The 13,846-nt window shown below is 39.9% G+C and overlaps 1 pseudogene; it reads right to left on the bottom strand.

Annotated features, from left to right (window-relative positions):
• Positions 1-6,120: 6,120 nt before the first annotated feature.
• Positions 6,121-13,846, bottom strand: part of LOC122723288 — a 49,352-nt pseudogene continuing 41,626 nt past the window's right edge.

A 13,846-nucleotide genomic window follows, 5' to 3' on the forward strand; every position in this document is an offset into this window, starting at 1 on the left:
CAGTCAAATCTAGAACCGCTAGATCAGCTGGAAGGCATCTACTCACAACACATACTCTGACTATACCGGCAGACTGACTCTGCCACAGATGGATCACACTTGGGTGCACTGACCCCAAGGGGATACTCTAACCCATAAGCTATCAACCCATCCTCACAAGGGCTCACAAGCAAATAAAGAAAAGAGAAACATCAGGGTTCATGAAACAGACACACCAGAACATACCAGAGTGAGATTACCTGATCCCATCGGGTTCGATGTGTTAGCCTCCTGCTGAGTCATGGCGAAGATCCGCGTTGGAGCTAATGGACCTTCCCCACGGGAACCTGCTGAAGAAGGGGCTGTCCCCCTGCCTCCGCCTCTACCACTGCCCTGAAACATGGATGGAGCTACTGGGTGAGCTACACTGCCCGAAACTGTCTGCTGGGACCGTGCCACTAAGGTCGCGGTGGGACACTCACGTACCATGTGCCCCTCCTGTCCGCACCTGAAGCATGCTGTTGTCCCAATCAAACCGACTCCCTTGTGCTGCCTACCGCACCGTGTACATCTGGAGTTACCTGAACCAGAGCTCGAACCATCACCTAAACCCAGACCAGACTTTATCTGCTCCCAAAACTTGCTCTTCTTCGATCTTCTAAGGCCTCTGCCTCCCTTCTTACTCTTTGTGACAGCCTCGCTTAGAGGGGAGAGATCAACATCACTCGTCCCCGGGATTTTGGAACCCGAAGACTGTGCCACGCACTGTTTAACTGTCCCCTGGACAATGGCACTAGCCTCCATTCTCCACGCCATATCCACTATAGCATGGAAGCTCTCCCTTTCTGCTGATTGAACCAACGAGGAATACCTGGAGTGAAGCTTCATAACATATCTCCTAGACTTCTTCAGGTCTGTGTCAAGACCTTGTCCTGCAAACGGCAACAGCTCCAGGAACCTGTCCGTAAACTCCTCTACGCTCATCTCTTCCGTCTGCCTTAGCTGCTCAAACTCAATCATCTTCAGTTCTCTAGAACTATCCGGAAAAGCCCATCCTGCAAACTCATTGGCAAACTGCTCCCAGGATAAGCTCTCCAACTTTGGGTCCACATAGTTTTTGAACCACTCCCTTGCCTTCTTGCATTTCAATGTGAACCCTGCCATCTGAATGGCTCTACTGTCACTTGCTCCTAGCTCATCTGTTATCATCTTTACCGTTCTGAGGTACTCAAAAGGGTCATCTCCTGCTTCGAACTTAGGGGCATCCAACTTGAGGTAATCCGTCATCTTTACTTTACCCCCAACTGATGAACCAGGTTTGGGTATCCGGACATCAGGGACTATTGGTTCTGCTGATGGAGGAGGAGGTGCAGCATCCCCTGGGTTAGGGTTTGCTGGACCTGGGAAAAAGGGTGAGCATGGAAACATGGGGTACTGTGGGTAAAAGGGAGGATAGGGCATAAAGGTGGGATATGGGTTATAGCTGAAGAAATCCGACGTACCTCCCATCGGATACCCTGGCCCTTGCGGGTAGGGTGGATACTGTGGTGGAATAAAACCCGAGGCCTGAGTGCCTCCTTGGGACTCTCCCATATCCTCTACTGACATACTCATGCCCAAACTACTATCTCTTCTCCGGTTATCCTCCTCTGTTTCCATCACATCCGCTGACATACCTTCATGAACTGATCTCCTCCGACCTGCATCAAAAGACCTTCTAGGGTCCCTTGATGTACTTTCCCTGATCGTCCTACAAGATCTTGCCCTCTGCAGAGCAGGGGAATGGGCATTCATGCCCTCATTCTCTGGCGGAGCTCCAGTCAATCTCGCAGATCGACGAGTTCCTCTCATCTTGACTTCTGAGAGCACATAAACATTAGCATCTTATGGTTCATGTGAAAACACATGAACCTGCATCACATACATAACATACATATCATAGCATTAATGCACATGCTCATCATCATGGCATTTCACATCATCATACAAGACAGGACTCCATATCCTATCCTAGTGGACATGATCTTCCTATTGTGCTTGCCCTACTACAACCTCTATGAGCCCGACACACTATAGGTCCGACCATGTGAACCTAGGGCTCTGATACCATTCTGTAACGACCCGGAAATCCGGACCGCTACCGGCGCTAGGATCCAGATCGGCATAAGGCCGCCGGGACCCGTAGCAAGCCTACTATGCATCCTGTACAGCTGGTATAATCCCAAACATGATCCAACATAAGCATAAACTTTAAAACATAAAACTGTAAACTTTTTCTTTAACCCGTTTGACCTGTGTATGCACTATGACTGAACTCATAGAACCCCTAGGGTCAGCATACCCTATGTCAAACTCGGTCCATCACATGAAACAACATAAAATAAAACTCATGTACAAAGGGATTATCCAACTCGGGCCAAGCACAATACTATAACTCTGAACATATAACATAAGGGTTAGTTCCACTCACCTGTGACTAGCTCAGGGCCGACTCTGAAAAGGCTGACACTGCTAAACACCTCGATTCCTCGGGTCCGATCCTACACAGGTGGACTCCAGTGAGGTGCTAAACATACTCTAAACAACTCATAAAAGACTACCCAAAAACCCCCTAAAATATCATAGAAGCATGCATAGAAAACACCCAAGAAAAGGCTGGACAGGGCACTTTCGGCGGCACTTTCGGCGGCCGAAAGTCCCAGACAGAGACGAAAGTCAGGCAGGTTCGGGGGCACCTTCGGCGGCCGAACCCTCTCTCCAGAGACGAAAGTCAGGCACTTTCGGCGGCCGAACATTACCTTCGGCGGCCGAAAGTCTGCTTTCAAGCCAAAACTCAACTTTCGGGGGCAAGGTTAGGCGGCCAATCCCTGCATCCTCAGGCAGGTTCGGCGGCCGAAACCACCTTCGGCGGCCGAACCTGAGTTCGTCCAGAACTCAGCCTTTGTGCATTTCAAGCCTCCCAAACCTTCCAAACACCCCAAAACAAGCATCCAACTTCTCAAACACATGCATACATCCTCAACCATGCACAAGGGAGCTCAAACAAGCTTAAACTCCCAAAAACAACATCTAAAGCATACATAGATAGTTTATGACCCACATAGGCCAAAACCATCAAAACAAACCAAACCTCACATACTCTCTCCCAATCATGCATACTCTCTCCCATATGCTCAAGGGGCTTGAAAACTAACTTAAACCCCAACACAAACATCACATGAACATACATTATCATACATTGGGCATAGAACCCACATAAACCCTAACATGCATATCTACCCATCAAAACCATCTTAAAACTTCATGAAACGTAAAGAAAAACATAGATCCACACTTACCTCTTGAAGATCGAGGGTTGGTGCGACCCAAAGCTTGAGATGTGGAGAACCCAAACTCTTAAAGTCTCCAAGCTCTCCAAACCTTGATCCAAGCTTTAAAACTCTTCAAAACAACCATATAGCTTATAAAACGTGAAGGATTTGAAGAAAAAGCAAGAAAACGACTAGAGGAGGACATGAACACACCTGAGCTCGAGAATGGGGAGAAAACTCGCCCATTTTCGGTCTGAGGGGCTTTTATAGGTGGCCAGCCAAACCTCCTTCAGCGGCCTAACATGCATGCAAAACACCCCCATGTTCGGCGGCCGAACTTGAGGTTCGGCGGCCGAACCTGGTTTGTTCAAACATAGCTTTCGGAGGTCAAAAGCGCTCCCAAAACCAACTCATGTTCGGCGGCCGAACTTCACTTTCGGCGGCCGAACCTGGCAAAACCTCCTTGGTCTTTTCTTTTCAAAACTCAAATCTTTTTCATTTAAAACCATGAAATCAGTAAAAATCATTTTAGAAAACACATTTTACCCCTCTAGAAGACTCTGGCATCATCAACATTCCATATTCCAACGGAGATTCCGCCGGAAGGTAGGGATTCCGATGCCGGAATCTAGCCGGGTATTACACAGACCATCACATGTGGAGGCCACAAGCGAGCACGCGATGGGAGGTGGTCATGTGTGTTGGCATGACCCACCGCTGATGCATGCCCGAAGCAACGATGGGAAGTGGCCACTTCTGTGGCTGCTTAGCTCATCATCGGACATGGCGGCGATTGCATAGGCTGCTGCTTAGTGGAGAAGCGGCAACTAGGGCTTTTTCCTGAGGAAAAAGATAATGCCCGAATTACAATTCTGCCCCTGGAAATAAAATAAAAAAAAATATTAATTAGAAAATAAATTTTAAATTATTTTCTTTTAGTCTTTAAATCAGATTTAAATGACTATATTTTATTATTTTGTTATATATTAGTATGAGATACTATGCATTATAGTCTATATATATATGTGTATAGGATGCTATAATATATATATGCAAGACAAAATAATTAAAATTAAAAGTTGAACCCTCACTCTAAAATTTTAAGTTTTAATGACACCCATATATTAAATACCTATCAAGACTAAGATCACCAAAATGCAGGTTTTGTCAAAATAAAGTGCTTAGGTTATCCTAGTAAGATAGGATGAGTAATAGTTACTCATTTATTTAATTTTGGTTGAGCTTAATTAAGCTATCAAAACAGTTTTGGGTCTAAGGCATTAGATGGGGTATAACATGCATTTGACATATAATGTCAACACCTCATAGTCTAAGAGTTACATTAGATGTAATTGGTAAGGAGTTACCTACCTAAATAACTTAATTCTAAGTGTCATGCCAAAGCTGACTTAGAATTAGGTGAAATATGGATCTTAGCCCACTAAAATATTATTATTTTTGAGGGTTATATTTTAGTGGGAGATTATTATCACCTCAATATTAATTTACTAAATTGATTATATTTGCATATTTTGTAGATAATTATGGCTGCTAATAACAATTCCACCTTATCACTGCGATCCATTCTTGAGAAGGATAAACTGAAAGAAAATGGGACAAATTTTGTTGACTGATTTAAAAACTTGAGAATTGTTCTCAAGTAAGAGAAAAAGTCCTATATGCTTGATGAAGCTATCCCAGAACCACTGATGCGGAACCCCAGCCTATTAGAGACTGAAACGACACATACCCTAGTAAAAAGAACTTAATTAAGAAAATAATTTCCCAATCTAAAGCACCCTTAATTAACATACAATTAAGAACACTTATAATGGATTGATTTTAAGAGCAGCAAGAATAAGAAACATACAAGTTAGTATCAAACCTTATTCGTGATGCAATGTCAAGAACCAAGATCTCTCCTAAGCTCTCAAAGAAGAATCGCATAAAGCAATTGTATTGAATAATTGATAATCTGTCTACAATATGGAAAAAGAGATGCTTTATATAATATAAATAAAGACCCATGACCTTTGCTACTTCCCACTACTTTGCATGGACCCATGACCTATACCACTACCCACTACTCTGCATGGATCCATGATCTATGCCACTATCTACTACTGGATAACTACCCAATACTGTTTAACTACCCACTATCAAATAACTACCCACTACTGGTTAACTACCAACTACTAAATAGCTTCCCACTATAAATACAAAATTTGAATTGTCAATAAGGACACATTTGGCCTAATTGACTTGGAATGGCCAGATTGTTCTTCAACTTCAAAATGAACTTGCAAAGCTTCAACATATTCCTTCATGAATCCTTGAAGTGCTTCCTTCAACCTCTTGGATCTCAACATTGTAATTGGTCCTTGAGGCAATGCTAGCTCATCATTTTTGGTGTTGTTGGTCGTGCTTACATCATCCACCTCCTGCTGATGCTACTAATGCTGTTAAGAACAAGCATAAGAAGCATATGGATGATTCTAGGTATACCATGCAAACGGACTACTTCCCTGAAAAACAAGTCAGCTATGTTCGTTGCATCATCAGTTTTATGACATGGAATAAAATGTGCCATCTTGCTAAAGCGATCTACAACAATAAACACTGAATCTCTACCTCTTTTTGTTCTAGATAAACCTATCACAAAATCCATAGATATATCAGTCCAAGGTTCAGTAGGTACAGACAAAGGAGTATACAACCCATGTGGCAAGGACTTAGATTTAGCCTGTTTACATGCAAAGCATTGAGCACAAATTTTCTCTACATATTTTCGCATGTTAGGCCAATAAAAGTGTTCATTCAACATGTCTAAAGTCTTTTGCACACCAAAATGTCCCATTAATCCTCCTGAATGTGATTCTCTAACAAGCAACTCACGCACTGAACAATTAGGTATACATATTTGTTTCCCCTTAAAAAGAAACCCATCATGCAAATAAAACTTTTTAAATGCCCCATGTTCACATGCCTTAAATACATCAGAAAAATCAGTATCATGCTCATACATATCTTTCAAATGCTCAAATCCTTACAACTTAGAACTAAGCATGGAAGTTAATGCATAACGTCTAGATAATGCATCGGCAACCACATTCTCTTTACCTTGCTTGTATTTAATCACGTAAGAAAAAATTTCGAGATACTCAACCCACTTACCATATCGCTTGTTCAACTTACCTTGTCCCTTCAAGTGTTTGAGAGACTGATGGTCATGAATCACGAACTCATTAGGCAGCAAGTAGTGTTTCCAAACTTCAAGAGCCCTAATCAGTGCATAGAACTCTTTGTCATAGGTGGAATAGTTCAATTGTGTGCCACCTAACTTCTCACTAAAATATGCTATGGGTCGGCCTTCCTGTATAAGAACAGCACCAATACCAATCCCAGAAGCATCACATTCAATTTCAAAGGTTTTAGAAAAATCAGGTAACCTTAAAACAGGAGCGGTAGTAAGTTTTTTTCTTTCAATGTGTTAAATGCAAGTTCCTGTTCTTTACCCCACTTAAACCCAACAGCCTTTTTAATAATCTTATTTAGAGGTGCAGCAATAGTGCTGAAATCTCTAACAAAACTCCTATAGAAGTTTGCTAATCCATGAAAGGATCTCACCTCATTAGCATTCTTAGGTGTAGGCCATTCTTGGATAGCTTTAACATTTTCAGTATCTACCTCCACTCCACGTGAACTAATAATAAATCCTAGGAATATGACACTATCAGTACAAAATGAGCATTTCTTAAGATTAGCATACAATTCATGTTCACGCAACTTCTGTAGAACAAGTTCAACATGCCTAATATGATCATCCAGGTTTCGGCTATAAATCAATATATCATCAAAATACACAACCACAAACTTACTTAGGTAATCACGCAAAACATGGTTCATCAATCTCATAAATGTGCTAGGTGCATTAGTTAAGCCAAAAGGCATCACTAACCATTCATATAAACCATATTTAGTCTTAAAGGCAGTTTTCCACTCATCACCTAACTTCATCCTAATTTGATGATAGCCACTTTTCAAATCAATTTTGGTAAAGAAAACAACACCACATAATTCTTCAAGCATATCATCTAATCTAGGAATAGGATGGAGATACTTTACAGTGATTTTGTTGATCGCACAACAATCAACACACATGCGCATTGTTCCATCTTTCTTTGGAACTAACAAAACAGGTACTGCGCATGGACTAAGGCTCTCCCTAATATGTCTCTTAGCTAGCAACTCATCAACTTGCCTTTGCAATTCCTTTGTCTCCTCAAGATTACTCCGGTAAGCTAGACGGTTTGGAATCTGAGCTCCAGGAACAAAATCGATCTGATGTTCTATTCCCCTAATGGGTGGCATCCCAGATGGCACCTCCTCAGGAAATACATCCGCAAAATCCTGCAATAACTTAGAAAAAGAACTAGGCAATTCATATGTAGGGTTAGTCTCAATCATAAAATTGGAACTAAAACGCAACATAATCAAAGCTCTCTTCCCTAAGTATGCTTTCTTCAACTCTCTCTCTTTACAATAAAAGGAAGACTTGCTGAATTCTTCATTCTTCTCACTCAGCTCTCCTTTTACCTCCACACTCACTAACATTTTCTCTCCTGCACGTCTCTCATTTTTATCCTTTCCTGTGCAGTCACTCTCTTTTGGGCCATTGGAAACCTTCTTTTCACTATTGGCCTCTTTTCTCTCATTTTTTTTACTTGTCTCACCTCCCTTACCCAATTTAGCATATTGTTGTAATTTCACTTGATCTGCATATACATCTTTAGGAGATAATGGTACAAGTATATGTTTTACACCAAGGAACGTAAAAGAAAACCTATTACTATACCCACCATGAATGACACGCCTATCAAATTGCCATAGTCTACCCAACAAAATATGTCCAGCCTACATGGGTATAATATCACAAGTAACCTCATCTACATACTTGCCAATAGAAAATGAAACTTTACATTGCTTGGTTACCTTTGCTTCGCCACTATCATTCAACCACTGAAGTCTGTAAGGATTAGGGTGTTTAATAGTTTCTAGTCCTAATTTATCAACTAAAATAGTACTAGCACAATTAACTTGACTACTCGAATCTATTATCATGCTACAGACTTTACAACCTACTAAACAATGAGTGTGAAAGATGTTTTCACGCTGTTCAAGTCCTTCTTCTTTAATAGAAATATTTAAAGTACGCAATATCACTAAGGACTCTCCCTGAACAGGATACTCTTCTATCTCTACATCGGAACAATCTTCTAAAGGTGGTATTTCATCAGAATCAGAATCAGTTTCGGAGACTATCTCATCTCCCCTCACTATCATGGCACGTTTATTAACACACTCATTGGCATAATGCCCACGCCCTTTACATTTAAAGCACTGAATATCTCTAGTTCTATTTGATTTAGGGGCTAATTCATTTTTACCATGAGAGTTGGATGTTTCTTTGGAAGGTAACATGCCTTTTTGAGTCAAAGACTTATCAAACCTTTTAGGATCAGGCTTGGTGTTCCATTTGGAACTCCATTTGCTGTTGGAGTTTTGAGCAGCCCTGTTGCTCCCCCATCTATTTCGGCCTCTTTGTCTTTCCACCTTAATTGCAATGTTCACCAAGTCTTCCAAATCAACATATGGTTGCAAATTAACCACATCAGCAATCTCCTTGTTAAGACCACCAAAGAAACGAGCCATAGTCTGGTCTTCCTCCTCCACTATGTTTTCTTTGATCAGGAGCAACTCCATCTCCTTATGATACTCATCAACAGACTTTGATCCCTGAGTTAATCTTTGCAACTGATGATGGAGATCTCTATGGTAATAAGTAGGCACATATTTCTTCCTCATGATTCGCTTCATCTCGTCCCAACTAGCAATGGGTAACTTTCCATTCCTTCTCCTAGATTTCACAAGCTCATCCCACCATATTAGTGCATAATCTGAAAACTCAAGGGCAGCAAGTTTTACCTTTTTATTATTGGAATAGCTTTGACAGTTAAAAACCATCTCCACTTTACGCTCCCACTCTAAATAGGCATCAACATCAGCCTTACCATTGAAGTTTGGAATCTTCATCTTTATGGAGTTCATATTATTATCTACATAGGGTACACGATCATTGAACCTTCTGGCTCGGAAAGGGGCTGATTGTGCCTCATTTTCCTCTTCATAGTATGGATCGTGTGTATCATCATCCCTTTGATTGGACTTGCCCTTTGAAGATCTAAGGTTGTCCTCAAGGTTATCCATTCTCAAATTTAGCTTCTGAAAGCTATCCATGAAAGCTTTATACATATCTTTAAGATCAAATGTAGGGTCAGAAGTATCACCAGTATTATGCCCAGACATTATAGAAAAATTCACAAATCTCTCAACTCACGTGTTTAACTTTCAAGCACTCACTTGGTATCTCAAAAGTGCACTTCAGAATAAAGGCTTAATAATCATAACTTGTATGATTCAAATAATAAGGAAAGCAATGAAAGACCTAACAAGAAAAGATAGGAAACAACACTAGATGCAAACAGACCAAAATGAACAAACGGATTGATTTAGCACACAAAAATCAAATTTCGTGTACTAAGTGTAATTAGATGTTCAACAATGTGCAATTTGTCAAACTAAGTGTATGGAACCAACATACCGAAAGACACCAAATCGACAAACTAAGAATTAAAAATTAACAAGACGGATGTGCTTAGCACGAAGTTATCCCTAAGCATGCAATCCTAGGTTAACTGATCTTAATATTGACTCAACAAAAACAATTCAAAGCAAGCAAACAAAATAGACACTTAAAATAGCAAGTATTAAGTACAACTGGTTTTTGTAAAAATACTATCCAAATTTGCCCTAAATCTATCCCAAACATGTATTTCGAATCCCAAGCCCAGAAATATGTTCAAGGTATATGAAATATGATTTATACCAGTAGGTATCAATATCAAAATGAAGTTTGAACAATTGACCAAATTGCAGAATTTTTTTTTCTTTTTTTTTTCCTTCTTTTTTTGTATTTCTTTTTTATATGGACTAAAGTAAAACACTGGAAATACTATTCTAAGATTGTTAGAATAGGAGCATACGAATTAGGGCAGAAAGCACAAACCAAACCACTAAAGATAGTAATTCCGCCTAAATAAGAATTTAGGGTAAAATTCGATTTGAACATCAGCTAAACAATGTATTCGACACTAATAGGTATCCCAAACGCAAAGATCATGAAAAATTGAAGAAAAGACACAAAGGATAGTTATGAAATTATTACTAAACCTAGCTCTGATACCAATTGATGCGGAACCCCAGCCTATTAGAGACTGAAACGACACATACCCTAGTAAAAAGAACTTAATTCAGAAAATAATTACCCAATCTAAAGCACCCTTAATTGACATGCAATTAAGAACACTTATAATGGATTGATTTTAAGAGCAGCAAGAATAAGAAACATACAAGTTAGTATCAAATCTTATTCGTGATGCAATGTCAAGAACTAAGATCTCTCTTAAGCTCTCAAAGAAGAATCGCATAAAGCAATTGTATTCAATAATTGATAATCTGTCTACAATATGAAAAAAGAGATGCTTTATATAACATAAATAAAGACCCATGACCTTTGCCACTTTCCACTACTATGCATGGACCCATGACCTATGCCACTACCCACTACTCTGCATGGATCCATGATCTATACCACTATCCACTACTGGATAACTACCCACTATTGTTTAACTACCCACTACTAGTTAACTACCAACTACTAAATAGCTTCCCATTATAAATACAAAATTTGAATTGTCAATAAGGACACATTTGGCCTAATTGACTTGGAATGGCCAGATTGTTCTTCAACTTCAAAATGAACTTGCAAAGCTTCAACATATTCCTTCATGAATCCTTGAAGTGCTTCCTTCAACCTCTTGGATCTCAACCTTGTAATTGGTCCTTGAGGCAATGCTAGCTCATCATTTTTGGTGTTGTTGGTCGTGCTTACATCATCCACCTCCTGTTGATGCTACTAATGCTGTTAAGAACAAGCATAAGAAGCATATGGATGATTCTAATGACATTGGATGTCTGATGTTGGCAACTATGTGCCCAGAACTTCAAAAGGATCTGGAGCACCTTGAGGCTTATGAGATGAGTGTCCATCTCAAACAAGCTTTCCAACAGCAAGCTAGGCAGGATAGGTATGAAACCACCATTGCATTGCATGATTGCAAAATGGCTGAAGGTGAATCAGTTAGTGCTCATGTTTTAAAGATGAAAGGCTACATTGATCACCTTGCTAGGCTTGGCTATCCTCTGAGTTTAGAACTCTCTACGGATTTGATCCTACATTCTTTACCCAACAGTTTTTCTCAGTTTGTCATGAACTATAACATGAACAATATGGAGAAATCCATTCCTGAGCTGCATGGAATGCTAAAGACAGCTGAGGTAAATGTCAAGAAAAGGCCTACCCAAATTTTGAATGTCAATAAGGGTAAGTCCATGAAAAATAAGGGGAAGCCCAAGTCTAAAGGTGGTAATGGGTCTAAGGGACGAGGCAAGCCTAAATGGCAATCCAAGGTAAAAGTTCCGAAGGAAATAGTTCCTAAAGAAAGAATCTGCTTCCATTGCAAGGAACCAGGTGACGCGGAACCCTATGGCACAAGCCTCAAACCCACACGCACAAGTAGATATGGAATCCAAAGATTTGATAAACCCACCTCCTATGGCACCCCAAACTTAGAGAAGCTGAAACACCAATGATCGAAGGATTTAGATGAGAATCCGACAAACGCCACAACGAATAGTTGATAAGTTAGCCAAGATTCCTGGTGCAATTGATGAAAGCAAATCCTCACTCTCACTCAAAGCAATACACGCCAAAGGCATGAAAGAAATTCTGAAAAGTTTGATTAAAAGCTGCCTCTTACAATTGTTTCTTATCCTTATATAGTAAGGAGAAAAACAAATAAAACCCTAAGACACTCTTCTTGGGCCTGACTTAAACACATAAGACCCAAGCCCAATCACACACTAAAATAACACATAAGTATTAAAATATAAGCCCACAACATGGCCCAACACTCTAAAACTTAAAAGATAAAATATGGCCAGAATACAAGCCCAAACAAAACTAAAATAAAACAAGTGTTTAAATAATAAAACTAGCAAGCCCATCATAACAAAGTTGAATCTTCACAAAAGCCTTACTTGATCTTCACTTTAGGCTTTCCTTTATGTAGTTTTAGCCCATAGGTTTGATTAGGCTCCCTCAGCCTATGATTGCAAGTGTTGCACCAAATCTGTCCCATATGAATTAAAGCACGCCCCAAATATATATGGATTATATGAATATGATTTTGAACTACTCTTGGATCCATTGGAATGATATAAGTTTGCTCCACACCATTATTAGAAATTTGTCCTATTTGTCCTATGGACTAAAACTACATAAAGGAAAGCCTAAAGTGAAGATCAAGCAAGGCTTTTGTGAAGATTCAACTTTGTTATGATGGGCTTGCTAGTTTTATTATTTAAACACTTGTTTTATTTTAGTTTTGTTTGGGCTTGTATTCTGGCCATATTTTATCTTTTAAGTTTTAGAGTGTTGGGCCATGTTGTGGGTTTATATTTTAATACTTATGTGTTATTTTAGTGTGTGATTGGGCTTGGGCCTTAGGTGTTTAAGTCAGACCCAAGAAGAGTGTTTAGGGTTTTATTTGTTTTTCTCCTTACTATATAAGGATAAGAAACAATTGTAAGAAGCAGCTTTTAATCAAACTTTTCAGAATTTCTTTCATGCCTTTGGCGTGTATTGCTTTGAGTGAGAGTGAGGATTTGCTTTCATCAATTGCACCAGGAATCTTGGCTAACTTATCAACTATTCGTTGTGGCGTTTGTCGGATTCTCATCTAAATCCTTCGATCATTGGTGTTTCAGCTTTCCTAAGTTTGGGGTGCCATAGGAGGTGGGTTTATCAAATCTTTGGATTCCATATCTACTTGTGCGTGTGGGTTTGAGGCTTGTGCCATAGGGTTCCGCGTCAGTAATAAAACTAGCAAGCCCATCATAACAAAGTTGAATCTTCACAAAAGCCTTGCTTGATCTTCACTTTAGGCTTTCCTTTATGTAGTTTTAGTCCATAGGTTTGATTAGACTCCCTCAGCCTATGATTGCAAGTGTTGCACCAAATCTGTCCCATATGAGTTAAAGTACGCCCCAAATATATATGGATTATATGAATATGATTTTGAACTACTCTTGGATCCATTGGAATGATATAAGTTTGCTCCACACCATTGTTAGAAATTTGTCCTATTGGATCCGTATCATTACTGACGCGGAACCCTATGGCACAAGCCTCAAACCCACACGCACAAGTAGATATGGAATCCAAAGATTTGATAAACCCACCTCCTATGGCACCCCAAACTTAGGAAAGCTGAAACACCAATGATCGAAGGATTTAGATGAGAATCCGACAAACGCCACAACGAATAGTTGATAAGTTAGCCAAGATTCCTGGTGCAATTGATGAAAGCAAATCC

This window comes from Manihot esculenta, chromosome 3 (genome assembly GCF_001659605.2).
Source record: "Manihot esculenta cultivar AM560-2 chromosome 3, M.esculenta_v8, whole genome shotgun sequence".
In the NCBI taxonomy this organism is placed as follows: domain Eukaryota; kingdom Viridiplantae; phylum Streptophyta; class Magnoliopsida; order Malpighiales; family Euphorbiaceae; genus Manihot; species Manihot esculenta.